This window comes from Ursus arctos, unplaced genomic scaffold (assembly GCF_023065955.2).
Source record: "Ursus arctos isolate Adak ecotype North America unplaced genomic scaffold, UrsArc2.0 scaffold_25, whole genome shotgun sequence".
NCBI classification, from domain to species: Eukaryota; Metazoa; Chordata; class Mammalia; order Carnivora; family Ursidae; genus Ursus; species Ursus arctos.
Window position 1 is genome coordinate 27,943,262 of NW_026622930.1, and position 15,464 is coordinate 27,958,725.

At 45.9% G+C, this 15,464-nt stretch overlaps 1 protein-coding gene and 1 long non-coding RNA gene across 6 annotated transcripts in view; one reads left to right on the top strand and one right to left on the bottom strand.

Annotated features, from left to right (window-relative positions):
* Positions 1-15,464, top strand: part of DPF3 (double PHD fingers 3) — a 247,255-nt gene that overhangs the window by 51,204 nt on the left and 180,587 nt on the right. The gene's annotated exons all lie outside the window — the stretch shown is intronic.
* LOC130544804 (uncharacterized) lies at positions 115-15,088 on the bottom strand. The gene is made up of 3 exons (XR_008961421.1): positions 14,970-15,088; positions 6,885-7,084; positions 115-3,431 (listed from the first exon to the last, which is right to left on the bottom strand). It is a non-coding gene; the product is annotated as an uncharacterized LOC130544804 (long non-coding RNA).

Below are 15,464 nucleotides of genomic sequence, written 5' to 3' on the forward strand. Positions count from 1 at the left end.
AGCCACCTGAAGACGTGGTGAAGGGGATGATGGTGGCGGGGGGTGGTGCGGGCTCACTGGTGGCGTCAGTGTCGTTTGAAGTCCAGGGAGTGGGTGGCGGATTGATATGGTGCGCTGGACGGGTCCACGAGTTTCCCACCTACAGGGCCCCAGGCAGAGGTCTGGCCTGGCCAGGCTTCTTTTATCATTTAATCCCCATGGGTAGGATTTGAGAAAGTTCTGGTAAAAGAGAAGAGGACTTAGATGTGGCAGGGTTGAAGAAAGGCACTGGTGGGAGCAGGTGATTTAGGGTTCGTGTATTCATTCAATAAATGTTTATTGAAGACCTACTATGTTGCATGCGAGGTCCCTTTACTCAGAAAGTCTTAAATCTGGGTAGCCATTGTTAATGTGCTACGTGTTTAGAAGTGTTAGAAATACTATTAATAATGGTCACACTTCCTAACCCGACAATCATGTGCCAGGCATGTGGCTAAGTGGGTAACATCTACTCCATTCAATCCTCTCAACCACTGACAAGGTAGATGCTGGCCTCCTTCCGAAGGGGAGGAGAGGGAGGTTTAGAGCAGTCCCTTGCTCGAGGTCAGGCAACGGGAAGGAGGAAGACGAGGGGTTCGAGTTCAAGTCTGATTTTAAATCCCATCCTCTTAGCTTCTGTGCCTTTGGTTTATGGACTGATGTCTGTGCTTAAGTTTTCGCTGGTCTAAAAGATAGGGACAATAGAGCTAGATTTTTAATAAGGCTTTATTTAATTCAGTGGTTCTCAACTGAGATGATTTTGCCCCCAGGGGATGTTTGTCAATGCCTGGAGACAGTTTTTGGTGGTCACAACTTAGGAGGGCCTACTGGTATGTAATGAGTAGTGGCCAGGGCTGCCGTGAGGTCCCCCATGGCGCACAGGACAGCCCCCCCATTGTCCTCCCTTCATCCCCATAGCAGACTTACTAGCCTCAAGTGTTGATAGTGGTAAGGTTGAGGAACTCTGATTTAATTTGAAGGATTATCCTTAATCTTATAGTATTCTGACTTTGGGGATATGTATTAAATGTTTTTTTTTTGTTTTTTTTTTTTCTTTTCAGAAACAAAGTAGTAGATGGCAGTTAGTAGATGGCAGCTGGGTTTAAGCTTGTCCTTATTTGGCAAAATAAAAAAATGGGCAAGACTCTGTTGATCCCTCTAATTTTTATTGTTGTTATAAATTTCCTGGACTATGAAATCCAAACCTCTAGGAATTATTTGATCCAGGAATTATGTTTTACAAATACTGTTTGTTAAGGATTGACAAAAGAAAGTGGCTTGTGTTGCACGTAAGGACAATGCCTAGGGTACCCTTGGGCTCTTGGGGTTTGATTTAAAAACAAACATTTGTTGACCACTTAGTGCCTAGTATGTGCCAGGCCCTATGAAAGGTCAAAAGAAATTTTGCCTTGACGAGTTCATAATCTTCCTAGGACAAAAAGTGTACGTGCATAAAATAAGAAGGGAACGAGGAAAGAGCCTGGCAATCGAGGGCTCAGTTTAGTCACAGGTTGATGCTAACGTGGCAAACCAAGGGGTTTCTACTGGAAAGAATTTTAGGTTCCTGGCTTCAGTCTGCCATCCAGTAATTTATGGGACCTTAGACGAGGCACTTAATTTCTCCATCTCTTGCTTTCCTATTGGTTTCCTGTCTTGGATGAGGGCCCCTTGAGCCTGAGGGTTGATACCTCCTTTCCTTCCTACCTCCAGTGAGGCACCCGGTCCTGTTGATTCTATTCTGGAAATGTCTCTTGAGTCTGCCCAGTCTCTTCCTATTTCAGTGCTTCTCCACCCAGCAGCCGGAATAATCTTGCTAAAACATAAATCTGATCGTGTCACCTGCCTCTGCTTAAAACCCTCAGTGGTTTCCTCATTGCCCATGGGATAAAGTCCAAACTCCTTGGCAAGGCTTTCTTGGCTCTGTGGTCTGGGCCCAGCCAACCTCTTCAGTCTCCTTTCTCATCCTTTGCCCTTCACCGCCACTCACCCCACAGTCTGGATGCGCCAGACGCCTCATTCTTCCTGAGCACAAATTGCTGACCCATCTCCCTGCAATCTCTTTTCCACCTGGTAAAATCACAGTCGCCTTTTAAGGTTTGTCTCCATCATTTCCTCTGGAAGCTGCTCCAGGTCCTGGAGGCGGAGCTCATTTCCGGTCGGCTCCCACGCTGGACTGTGACCCTGTTGAAGGCAGGGCTGGCCTTTGTCTGGTTCCGTCTAGCAAACTTCATACCCAGCACGGTCGTGGCACATGGTCGCTGTTCAACTGTTCTTGAGTAGAAACCAAACGGATACCGAAGGAAAATTTAAAGCGAAAATGATGTTTTTTCTTTAGTTTACCACCCAAGGTTGCTAGTAGCGTGAACATAACGTAATATTTATTGAGGAACTGAAAAATGAGAGGACACACGCGTGCAGCACGTGCGTTGTCATTGTTTTCAAAGGGAGAGCGTGTTAACTTTTGAACCACGGATGAAAAAAAACATCTTCGAATTTCCTCCATTATATCACCTTTGGCACGCATGCGTGTGCTTAGGAACACGTACGTGGTATTGCTAAGAGTAAACGGCACACGGTTGTCGGGTACTGGGAATTGGTATATCAAATAGCAAACTCCAGATGGCCAGAATTTTGTGCAATTCAGCAAAAATATGCCTTGTTGGTACAGGAGCATACGTGCCTCGAATCGTGACTTGGTGGCCTGGACCTGCCTGGAGACCTCTAGTGACAACTGGTCCTTTGCTTTCCCGGAACTGAGGCTGAGCTTAGAGCAGGGGCAGGAAGGAGGGGCTCAGTTTCCTTTTTCTTTTCTGTCCCATTTTTCTTTCTCCTCTTTTTGATTCCCCTGTTTTTTTTTTTTTTTCAATAATGTCTGCCCCAACCACCCAGATTGACCATGGTACAACAAAGAAATGAAAACAAAGGTCTGGATTTGTGTAGCTCTTTGCAAATACTATTGTACTAACTTTTATTATCCATATCTGTGGCTACGCCTTATTCCCAGCACCACTTCCCAGACTGTAATTCCATCGAGGGGACGTATTTTCTTTGTACGCTCTTGCACCCTGTGCTGGTGTCTTGCCCCGTAGTAGGAGTACGTGAATGTTCGCCGAATGAATGAGTGAATGAGTTCACCGAGTAGGAACCAAGTTTGCCTCTTGTGCCAATTCCTTAATGCAGCAGGTCTCTGGTTTTTCCTTTTTTCTAAAAGGTGGCTTCTTTTACCCAGATCAGGTTAGAAGCAGTTTCCTTTGACTCTCCTTCTGGGAGCCGTCCCTCTCTCCCACGGGTTTGATTCTCTTCCACAAACCACCTGAGTTCTCAGAGGCTTTGAGTCTCGGGGTAGGATCCCTCCACTTCGGACTCCTGAAGGCTGCCCAGTCTCAGAGCAGGGGCAGCGGGGAGTCGGCAGGCTGCGGGGAGGAAGCCGAAAGGATTAATTGGTTCAACTTTATTACAAAGGCTGGTCCTGTTGTTTACAGGCCATTAAAAACCGTGATCATCTTCCCAGGCAGGGCAGACAGCAGCTGGCTGCTTTGATGCATGTCTTAGAGAGATAAGGAAAATTTACCCCTTGTTTTGACTTCAGGATTTCTTTTTGGTTTATTGTTTGACTCACCATTCAACTTGCTCTCCAAATGTCCCTGGTCTCAGACAACTTTTTCAAGTTGTTGGCAGGGGAGGTTCAGATTAGACTCCTATAATTTTGGAGTTGAAAGAGACCTGGGGTAAGTGACTGTCCCTAACCTATCCCCTGTCTCTTCCCACACTCCTGGTCTCCCCCATAGCAGAGCAGTGCCTGGGCACACCAGCTTCCTGGGTAATTTGCCCTTATTGATCCCTGAGCAGGGCAGACTTTTCTCATGACCTTCAGCAGATCCTTCCCCAGCCAGGACCACATCTGCTGTACGGAGACGACTTTCTAGAGCTCTCCCCCAACCCCAAGTTCCCAGCTGCTCCCCCGAGCATCCCGAGTACTGTGTACATAGACAAATGGGCTCTCTTGGCTCTGCCATCTTCTGTGATAGGCACATCCAGGTTTCTCCTGGATGGGCTGGGCAAAGTCCTTGAGGGTCCTCACCCACATCCCAGACCATCTGTCTCCCCCTCCCGAGGCCTTCTGGAGGGCGTGACTTTCCATCTGAACAGATACGGGCATTGGGATGGAGGCTGCAACCACCTGTCGTGGTCAGGTTTTTATTCGGGGATCCTGTGGAATTTTCTATGTCCCAGATCTGCAAAGAAGCATTAAACTGGAGCCTAGATACTGAAACTCACTTTTTAGCTGCTTGATGCAAGAGTTCCAGGGCGCTCTGCAAGAGTGTTAACTGGCTTGGCAGATAGCGGGCACTCACCCTTTGGCTGAACAAACGGATGGATGGATGTAGGGACAAGACATGGCAGTCACTGCCCGGTCACTCCTTAGGGCTCTGTGTATCCAGTTCAGTAAGTGTCTCCTGAGTGGCTGCTCAGAGAAGCGGGTGCTAGGAGTCAAAGAGATATGTAGAACCCGGTTCTTGGCATTGGGGAGCGTATGCCTAGAGGGGAGTGAGACTAATGATAAGACGAAGGCAGGTAAGCATACCTGGAAATCGAGATACAAGCTCTTGTTGAAGGAGCATAAAGGACAGTGGCTTAATTCTGAACGAGGGGCTCAGGGGAGCTTTCGGGAAGGAGATGGTTTTTAAGGATTTCAATGAACGGGGAAGAGAGAGGAAGGATGGAAGGCGGATTCAGACTGGTGAACAGCTAGGGCAAACGCTGTGAGACGTGAAATCGTCCTCAGCGTGCCACAGACCAGTCCTGGCAGCCCCAGTCCAAAGCCACATTTCTCGTCAGCCAGTGGCTCCAAATTCATCTTAGACAACACCGAATAATCCCAGGAATTTTTTCCAGGCGTCTGACCCTGGGGCAAGGCTTGGGGGAGACATTCCTTTCCTCCAGACTTTGTGCGGGCCCTGTGTTGCTGGATTTTGCTCTTCGGAGGGTGCATAGGACACACTCAGAGATGGCCTGGAGTTTGGTGAGGGTGGATAAGCTCCTAGTACCAGATCCCTCAGTTTCCCTGAGACTTTTCGTTGCCCCTCCCCCAGCCGTCCTCACTGCTGGGACAAGAGCCGCTGCTCCTGAGGCTTTGCTCATGCTCTTCCCTCCCCTCAGAGGCCTTGCTCCCGTATCTGTTGTCCACGTGTGTCCACCCTGCCCCAGAGGTCCAGCTTCCTCCCGGAAGGAAGCACACCTTTTCTGAGCTCCCAAAACAGACCCCCGACCCCTGGCTGAGGGCAGGGCCTGAGATCGGCCCCTCCCAGGGAAAAGAAAGGCGCTTCCTACTCTCCTCGTTTTATTGCCAGTAAGTATCCAGGGTCAATGTGATTTTAAAACATTAAAAACTCACACCCAAACCCCCAATTTTTCATGTTCTCAAGCTGCTTAGTTACGTTCCAGGGAGAGGGAGGCAGCCAAGAAGGAGAATTCTTAATCTTGGGGAGAGGACTGAGTGCAGAAATGTCTTGGAAATGGAAGAGTCCCTTGGCTCCTTGCTTCGGCAGCGCTACAGCCCATATATAACCGTGGGCGAGCTCCCCCTCTCCACGTCGCTTATCTCTGCCTCACATTCACAGACTCACCAGCCTGGAGTCTCTCTGGATGTTGGCCAAGCCAGTTGGGAATGCATAATAGCTGAGATATGGGATGGGGCGAGCCCGCCATGTCCTTGCATGCCGCCGTGAAGGTCTTCCTTCTCCCCTTCTTTCCCCCCTTCTAGCCTCTTCTCTGGCATCAGGAACTAATCTTTGTGGTCTCACTTCCCTAGTGTTTGAAAGAAGGGAGAGCCAGATTCCACGTCTGCAGGTGGCTGTTGTAGTGATTATGGACACCCCTTGGGGAACGGGCTGGGGGAGGTTTGGGTGAGCAGATTGAGACCAAATGGAGTTTAGCTAGCTGCCATTTTGAAACCTCAGCTAAAGGGTCTTAGGAGCTTAAAACCTTCCCTATAACCCTTCCCTCCACCTCCACCTCCTGAGCTCACTTGGTTTTTATGACCAAAGATTTTGTTCCTTCTGTTCTGCTTTCTGGCAGAAATAGGGATGAAGACGAGAAAGGCCTCTGGAAAGGAGTCTAGCCTGATAGGAGCAAGGGCTGCCAGGAACTTTGGTGAGGTCTTGGTGGGAATCTGGAGCCTACCCTGGAGGTGCAGTGCCCTGCACCCATGTGGTACCCCGTCCTGCTGTAATGCTCCTGCTCTGGGAGAGCCTCTATTTTGGGTGCACAGCTGGGTGCCCCTTGAATCCCTGAGTGCCGCTAGAACTACGGGACAGTTGTGAAAGCTATTGCTTCCTTTTTGAAGATGTCCTGGGCACTGACAGGATGGATAGTTTACATTCCACAGACAAACTAGAGTTATCAGGGGGTTTTCTGGTATATTCTTTTCTTCCAGTGTCTTTAATTCAGCACTATTCTGGGCAATGGTCCGTTTTCCTTAGGTGAGTGGTACAGTATTGATGCATGGGATTATAATAAAGTCAGATGCCTCTGTTGTTTTATACTTTTAAATTAAATGTGTGTGTGTGTGTGTGTGAGAGAGAGAGAGAGAGAGAGAGAGAGAGAGAGAAAGAGAGTGAGCACGAGAGAGCGAGAGAAGCATTTACTCCAGAGCTATGGGGTGGGAGTGGGGTTATGGGATGGTTTGGTTATGGGCGCAGACGCTGGTGATGTTTGTTTCTAGGATGTTTGGTTTGATTTTTGTGAACCTTATCATTTTTTGGTTTGATTTCTGTTAGTATTCAGCCCTGTATCAGTCCGCTCGGGTCGCCATGGTACGGTACCACAGACTGAGTGTTTTCAGCAGCAAAAATGTATTGCCTCACCGTTCTGAAGGCCGGAAGTCCAAGATCAAGGTGTTGGCAGGGTTGGCTCCTTCTGAGGCCGGGAGGGAGAGCTTCTTAGCTTCTGGTGGCTTGCTGGCAGTGTTTGGTGTCCCTTGGCTTTTAGAAGCAGCACTGCAATCTCTGGCTTCATCTTCACATGGTGTTCTCTCTGTGTACACGCTTCTGTGTCCAAATTTCCTCTTTTTATGAGAACACCAGACATATTGGATTAGAGCCCATCCTAATTACCTCATCTTAACTAATTACATCTGCAGTGACCCTGTTTCCAACTAAGATCACATTGTGAGACATGAGATCCTGGGGGTTGGGAATTCAACATATGCATTTTGGGGGAAACAAGTCAACCCATAACACTCCGCTTCCTTCTTTTAAATAAAGCATGTGTGTGTGTTTTCTCTCTTTTGAAAAAGACCTCTGTATAATAAAAAATTAAAAAATTACAGCAGAGTAAACCAGAAGAGAAAAGTAAATCTAAGCCTCCCTCCCATCCCTATTCCCCATCCTTAGACCCTAGTTCTCCAATTCAGAGCCAACCGTTGTTATCATCTTGCTTTTTCCCCTCTGTCTTTCTGGAGATGTCTATGAGCATGAATTTATCTCTCTCCTTCTCCCCCCCCCCTTCAAATAGTTGTATTCCAAATGCCCTGTTCTGCAACTTGCTTTTTAAATTTAATGATACATCTTGAGATTATTCCATATCAATAGCTGTATGTCTCTTTTTTTAAGAGATGCATAGTATTTCATTGTGTGGATTCACCATGATTTATTTTATTTTATTTTAAGATTTATTTATTCATTTGAGAGAGAGAGAGTGAGCGAGCATGTACAAGTGGGGTGGGACGGGCAGAGGGAAAGAATCTTCAAGCAGACTCCCCACTTAGTGCGGAGCACTACTGGGGGGCTCCATGTGGAACTCGATCCCGTGACCCATGAGATTATAACCTGAGCCGAAACCAAGAGTGGGACGCTCAACTTGACTGTGTGCCCCACCATGATTTTTTTGACTTCACCTCTTTTGATGGACAGTTAGGTGATTTCCAGTCTTTGCCGAATGAAAACATTTTTTTATGTGTTTCTCTACCCATCAGTGTAGGTCATCTATACATCTCCTTAAAGTTCTTATATGGTATATAAACTGAGTACACTTAAGAAATATTTGTTAAGTTTCTATCATCAACAAATATTTGGTATTTCATTATATTGATGTATCCATATTTACTCAGCCCAATGGCTTTTTCTAAGTCAGTAATGAAAATTTTCACATGTAGATCTCTAATTTTGATTACTCATCTTTGATTATTCTTTAACATAGGTTTCTAAAAGTGGGTCAAATAATCTGGAAATTGTTAAGGCTCTGAATCCTTATTGCCAAATTGTGTTCCAGAAATGTATCAGTTTACATTTTTGCTAGCAGAGTGCCCATCTTGCCCTACTGGCCTTATTACTAAAACAAAAAACTTTGCTAATTTGGTATGTGGAATATGGCATTTCATTGATGTAATTTTTTATTTGCTTTTAAGTTACTCTTATTTCCTCTTTTGTGGCTTATTTGTGTCCTTTGGCCTTTAATCTATTAACGTCTTATATTTGTTTGTGTGTGCACTTTATATATTAAGGATATTGATATGTTGTATCTGTTATATGTTTGGCAAATGTTTTCACCAGTTTGTGGTTTGACTTTTAAAAAGTTCTTTTTAAACCAACTTTATTGTGGTATAATTTACACACAATCAAGTGCATTGATTGCCCTTTGTCACTATAGATTAGTTTTGCTGGTTCTAAAATTTCATGTAAATAGAATCATATAATAATATATACTTTTTAAAAAACATTTATTCATGTTATTGCATATAGTAGTAGTTCCTTTTTATTGCTGAGAATATGCCATTTATATGAACAATACCAATCTTTATGAGAATATGCCATTATATGAACAATACCACAATTTTTATCCATTCCCAGTTGATGGACATTTGGGTTGCTTCCAGTTTTTGGCTATTATGAATGAAGCTGCTATGAGCATTTGTGTATATGTCTTTTTGTGCACATATTTCCCCCCCCCCATTTCTCTTGGGTAGATGCTTAGAAATGAAACTGCTCAGGCATATCGCAAGCACATTTTGTTTTGTTTTGTTTTTTAAAAGCAGCTGCCATACTCTTTCCCAAAGTGGCTGCACCACTTTACATTTCCATCCGCAACGTATGAACATTTTGGTTGCTACGTATCTTTACCAGCATTCGGTATTATTAATCTTTTCAACTTCAGCCATTTTAGTGGGTGTGAGTGGTATCTCATTGAAGTTTTAATGTGCATTTTCCTGATGACTAATGATATTGAGCATATTTTCATGTGCTTCTTGACTTCTGTGTTTGTGAAAAGTCTGTTCGAATCTTTGCTCAATTGAAAGAAGGATTGTCTTCTTATTACTAAGTTGCTAGGGTTCTTTGTATAGTCTGGATACAGGTCTTTTGTCATATATATGTACTATGAACACTTTCAGCTGTGGCTTGCCTATTCATGTTTTGTTATGTTTTTAAAACAAACACAGTGTTTTGTTTTGTTTTTAAGTTGGGATAAAATAGGGGCGCCTGGGTGGCTCAGTCAGTTAAGCGTCCGCCTTCGGCTCAGGTCATGATCCCAGAGTCCTGGGATCGAGCCCCGCATTGGGCTTCTTGCTCAGTGGGGAGCCCACTTCTCCCTCTCCCTCTGCCTCCCGCTCCCCCTGCTTGTACTCTCTCTGTCAAATAAATGAAACAAAAATTGTGATAAAATATATGTAAAAGTTGTCATTTTAATCATGTTAAGCATACAATTCAGTGGCATTCATTACATTCACATTGTTGCATAACCGTTAAGCCTGTCTTTAGCAGTGTCTTTTGAAGAGCAGAAAGTTTTAATTTTGATAAAGTCTAAATTATTTTTTTTCCTTTTGTGGTTCTTGCTTTCTGTATCCTCAGAGTCTTTGCCTACACCAAGGTCATGAAGATTTTCCCTTATGTTTGCTTTTGGAAGTTTTAGCTTTTGCTTTAATTCTGTGCTCCATTTGGAGTTTTTGTGCATGTGTGTGTATTATATGAGGTCAAGCTTGAGGTTTATTTATTTATTTCTAATACTGCTATCCAGTTAAAATAAGTACGAGTAAAAATAAATAGATATTAACTATTATAGTTGACCTTCGAACACCATTGGGTTTGAACTGTTCGTGTCCACTTACATGCGGATTTTTTTCAATAAATATATATATATACAGTATTATACATGTATTTTGTCTTCTCTGTGATTTTCTTAATAACATTTTCTTTTCTCTAGCTTACTTTTTGTAAGAAGATAGTATGTAATACGTATACAAAATATGTGTCAATTGACTTTTTATGTTATTAGTAAGGCTTCCTTCAGGTCAACAGCAGGCTAATAGTAGTCAGATACCAACCCCTGCATTGTTCAAGGGTTGACTATATTCCTTTTTATTGTCCTCTGATTTATCCCATTGTTATTTAGCTTAGAAATTTCACCCCTAATTCAGCTATCATGTGGATATTCACCTATATAGTCTGCCGGATTCTCCTTTTTTTTCTTTGTTTTTCCTTTCAGTTCTTTGATTCACTTAAAATACGTTTGGGTTTAAGAGTTGAGGGACTAATTTGATTTTCTTCTCACTCCCCTCCCCCAGCTAAGTGAATAGTGGGAAAGGGAGTTCTTACTGGGGACGTAAGGGGGAAAGAGGGTAGAGCTTTCGGGAAATGGCGGCCACTTGAACTTGGGGGGAGCCTGGGGAGGAGCATTTGTGGGAGACTAGCCCGAGAGGCTGGCTGGGCCAGCCCAGGGGGGACCCCTAGACTCTGCACTTGGGGGTCCCGAGCCACATTAGCATTGTGTAGGTTGGTTCTGATTGGGGAGAACCAGAGGCATGAGGACTGAAAGTGGGTGCTGGCCATTTCTAGCTTTAAAGAGGGACTGATTGTGCCAGAGAGGATCGATGGGGGCCGGGGGTGGGGTGGGGAACGGCCGGTTCTTGATTTCAGAAAGAGGGAAGCTGGAAGGAGAAATTAAAGATTGAGCTTGAGGCTGATGTTGAGGGGCTGGCTAGAACTTCTGTACTTTACCAGGACATAAAGAAAGCAGGAGGAGAACCTGCTTTCAGAGGGATTAAAAGAAACTTTTAGAGAAAAATTGTGACTTTCCTTGAGAGTATCATTAGAATAGTTCCTTACATTTTGTAAATGTTAAACTTTCCAAAGTGCTTTTACATCCTATTACTTCCTTTTTTGCCTGGTGTGATAGGCAAGGCAGATATTCCCCCGTTTTCCATCTTATAGATGAGGAAGGTGAGGCTCAGCTTACACAGGAGGCTTGTCTCAGTTCCATTCTCTGAATTAATAGGCACTTGTGGTGTGAGGAGGGGGAAGCCCGGAGAGGATTTCGATCTTGGCTTTGCCTCCCTTGCTATGTGATGTGGCCAGCCGGTGCCCACCCTTCAGTACCTCAGCTTTCTCATCTGCTAAATGGGCTTGGTAGTATCTGTAACCTTAGCCTCGCACAGCGGGGAAGGCCAGATAAAATAACCTAAGTGAAAGGGCGCTGACAAGTATAAAGCAGGGTGCAAACATCAATCTTCTTAAGACCGTAATTTCATCAGACTGGGGGTGGGCATTGGCTGGTCCCAGGGTGGGGAGACGGGGAGACCCAGGGTCATGCCACCTCCACAGGTTGAGCTGCCGAAGAGGCGTACAGAGGCCGGGGCTGTCTCTGGTGGAGTGGGGAGGGAGCGCAGGGCCTCTGAGACATGGGAAGGATGCCCATCCAACCTCTAAGGCTGGGGGTCTTTAAGGGCAAGGTGGGAAAGTCCAAGGGCTCACATGTACTAGGAAAAAGTCTGTATTTAGATTCAGAATGTGACTTTTACCATGTCCCAAACCTGGGGTGAGACACTTCAACTCTTTGAATCTCAGTTTCCTTAGCTTCGAAATGTCACATTATACACCCTGGAAATATGGAACTGTTTAGAAGTTCAAACTTGCTATACCTCTGTGCCTTTGGTCAAACAACTCCTTCGAGCAGAGTTGGCTTTGAGGAAGGGACAAGAGCCAAGGAAGGCAGGTGGTCTCTAGAAACTGAAAATGATACGGAAACAGGTTTACTCCTCAAAGCCTGCAGAGGAACCAGTCTTGCCGACACCTTGACATGGGCCTAGTGAAACTGATTTTGGACTTCTGATCTCCGGAACGATAAGATACACTTGTGGTGTCTTAAGCCGCTAAGTTGGTGGTCAATTGTTATAGCAGCAATAGGACACGAATGCAATGCACTTACGATTCACTCACGTTGTCGTCTGTATGCGTGCATTCCACTGCATGGATGTATTTCAACTTGGTTATTCATTTACCAATTGACGGACACTTGGGAGGTCTCCAAGTTTTGGCCATTATGAAAAAAGCTGCTCTGAAATTCATGTATACAGGTCTTTGTGTGGACATATGTTTTCATTTCTCTTGGGCAAATGCCTAGGAGTAGGATTGCTAGGTCATAAGCGTATATTTGACTTTGTAGGAAACTGCCAAACTGCTTTCCAAAGTGGGTGTACCATTTAACATTTCCACCAGCAGTGCATGAGAGTTCCAGTTATTCTATATCCTTGCCAGTGCTTGGCATTGTCAGTCTTTTTAATTTTAGCCATCATAATAGATGTTTAGTGGTATCTCATTGTGATTTTAATTGCATTTTCCTGATGACTAATGATGTTGAACCTTTTTTTCACAGGCGTTTTGGCCCATCCGTATTACTTCTTTTGTGAAATGTCTGTTCAGTGCTTTTAGCCATTAAAAAAAATTGGGTCATTTGTCTTCTTATTATTGAGTTTTAAGAGTTCTTTATATATTCTGACTACATGTCCTTTATCAGATATATGTTTTGCAAATATTTTCTTCCAGTCTGTGGCTTGTGTTTTGATTTCATATTAGTGTCTTTCCAAGAGCAGACATTTTAAATTTTGATCAAGTCCAATGTATCAATTTTTGGTTTTACGGTTTGAGCTCTCTCTGGCCTATCTAAGAAGACTTTGCCTACCCTAAGTTCATAACGATTTTCTTCCACTGTTCTCATAGAAGTTTTACAGTTTTAGCTCTTACATTTAGCTGTGTGATCCATTTGGAGTTAATTTTTTTATAGGGTGTGAGGTAAGGGTTAAGATTTTTAAAATTAAATTTTTTTTTTTTTTTTGGGATGATGTCTTTGACTGGTTTTGGTATCAGGGTAATGCTGGCCTCACAAAATGAGCTAGCATTGTGCTAGGTGCTGCGGGAATATAAAGGGTGAGATCCAACCTCTGCCGGAATCACACACATACAACCCCCCCAGGAGGATAAAGGCAGTTTCATGAGCTCCAGAAGAGAAGTACAGACGAACTGCTATTGGCATTCAAAGAAAGAAGAGGCAAGGGAAGCCTTAGAAAAGGTTTCCTGAAGGCAAGGACACTAAAGAAGGGCTTTAGTAGGGCTGCAAAATTGCCTGACTCTGGGGGCACCATTCAAATGCTGGTCTCTTGAATGCGGCTCCCTTCAGGGCAAAGGGAATAGACACAGATGGCACCCCCCTAGAGTTGTACGACATAGAAACCCTGCTAAAAGAAGTCTAGCGACTAAGAGACTATCAGCTGGTGGAGGTGGGGGAAGGTAGCGGCAGGGGTGGGGGGCAAGGACCAGAGTCTGGGGCGAAGGAGGTTGTATTAAACTCCTGGCTTATTTTATATAAGCAAGCCTTTGTCTCCCCATCTTTTAACTTAAGCTCCCACTGATCTGTATCCTCCTTGCACTGAATGTGAGGCCAGAGGGCCCAGAGAGGCAGGTGGGAAGGAAGGGGGCCAGCCCTCAGGGAGCTGCCCCTCCCTCGCTCCCTGTGCTTGGCACCCTGAATACATGAGCTCATTAATCTTCCCACCAACTCTCCATCAGCTTCCTTCTTGCCACTTCCTCAGATGAAAAAATGAGACTCATAAAGGTGAAATCCCTTGCCCAGGGTCAGCCGCGGGTGAGCTGTGGAGCTGTTGGCTGGCTTGCTGGCGCCCCTGCGGCATTCTCCCCTCTGTTCTGGGAGAACCGTAATTTCTGAGGAAAGAAGCGCCTAGAAAGAAATGGGAGCCAGGGGGAGGTCAGGACTAGATATTTGTGAGTGGGTTAGTTCTGATTTAGCAAAAACACTCTCAGCGCTCTGGGCTGGGCTGTGGCTGACTCGCTGCGTGGTCAGGGTTTGCAAAGCTTCCAAAGATCCTTTTGCTAGAAGGGCTTTAAAAGCTGCAAGCTCTCAGCAGTTTCGATCAGCTGGGATTTTTTCCCCCTCCAGATTGAATCCTGTCAGGGTTTTACTGGCTTATGTGTTCCCGGAACGACCCCACGTCTCCCTCACCTGAGCAGCACCTGCTTTGTCGCCCGCACCATTTCCTGTCACCAAATGGCTCTGGAAAGAATTCTTCCCCAGCGCTAAGTTTTGGCCCCCAACCTCCCCTCTTGACTCTCTCAACGCCCCCTGGTTTCTCTAGGAAGTGTAGAGTGAAGTACTTCAGGGAGAAAGGAACAGCAGGACCTCCTTTTGATCTCAGATTTGGGGGTTTGTTCCCCTTCCTGGTCTCCTATTTTGAACCATTTTCAAAAGAGCCCTTGAAAAACAAGAATACTGTGGAGAAGCTCGTGGTGTGAGTGTGTTTGGGAAATCAGGGGCACCCTGTAGGAAAGTTCCCTTCCCCGCCCCCCAGCCTACTGATTCCAGTCTCCCGGAACACTCGGAATGCCCTTGTCCTCAGACCCCTCTCGGGCAGTCTTGCCTGCTTGCCTCTGGGTATTTGGCATCTTGTCCTTTGTTTGGTCACCATGGGCCCTGCCCCTGCCAACTCAGAGGCAAACAGACAGGGCCAGGCCCCGGCTGCCCAGCCTCGTGGGCAGCATTCTACACTACTCTGTGTCAGCAGAAAAAGTATCCACCATAACTTGCGTTCTAGAGGGCCGTCTCCCCCACCGCCCGGGAGTCCCCTTCCCCGGCCTGCAAGTCCTCTGCGCCCGGGCAGCCCTGCCCACCTGGCCAGCGGCGCTCCAGGAATCCTGAAGTGCAGCTCGGGTGGCTCTTGGTGACTTTGCAGAAGGGTTCTGGGTTGGTTCTCCTTGCCTCCACCTCCTTCAGGGACTTCCTTGCCCAGGAGGATGAGGCCCGCAAGCCCCTCCCAGCTACCACACCACCAGCCCTGCCTCCTGGCCCTGCCAGAAAATGCTTAGCACATTAGCAAGTTTAGCTGCCGCGGTTGTAGTCATTTAGAAGGCGGCAGAGACACAGAGATTTCGTTCTGGAATCCTTTCCAGCTGCTCGCTATTTTGACAGCACTGGGTGGCATCATCACCAGGAACCTGGCCTGCCTGTGAGATAGCAGCGGTTGGGGGCGGAGGTGAGGAGGAGGCCAGGAGGGTGGTGGGGACAGCAGCCGCCGTGAGAAAGGAGGGTGGAGGGCACTGGTCTCTGTTCTCCCTGGCTGGCCTCCCTTCTTGCCTTCCGGAGCTTTCTTGGAACAGATCTTGGAT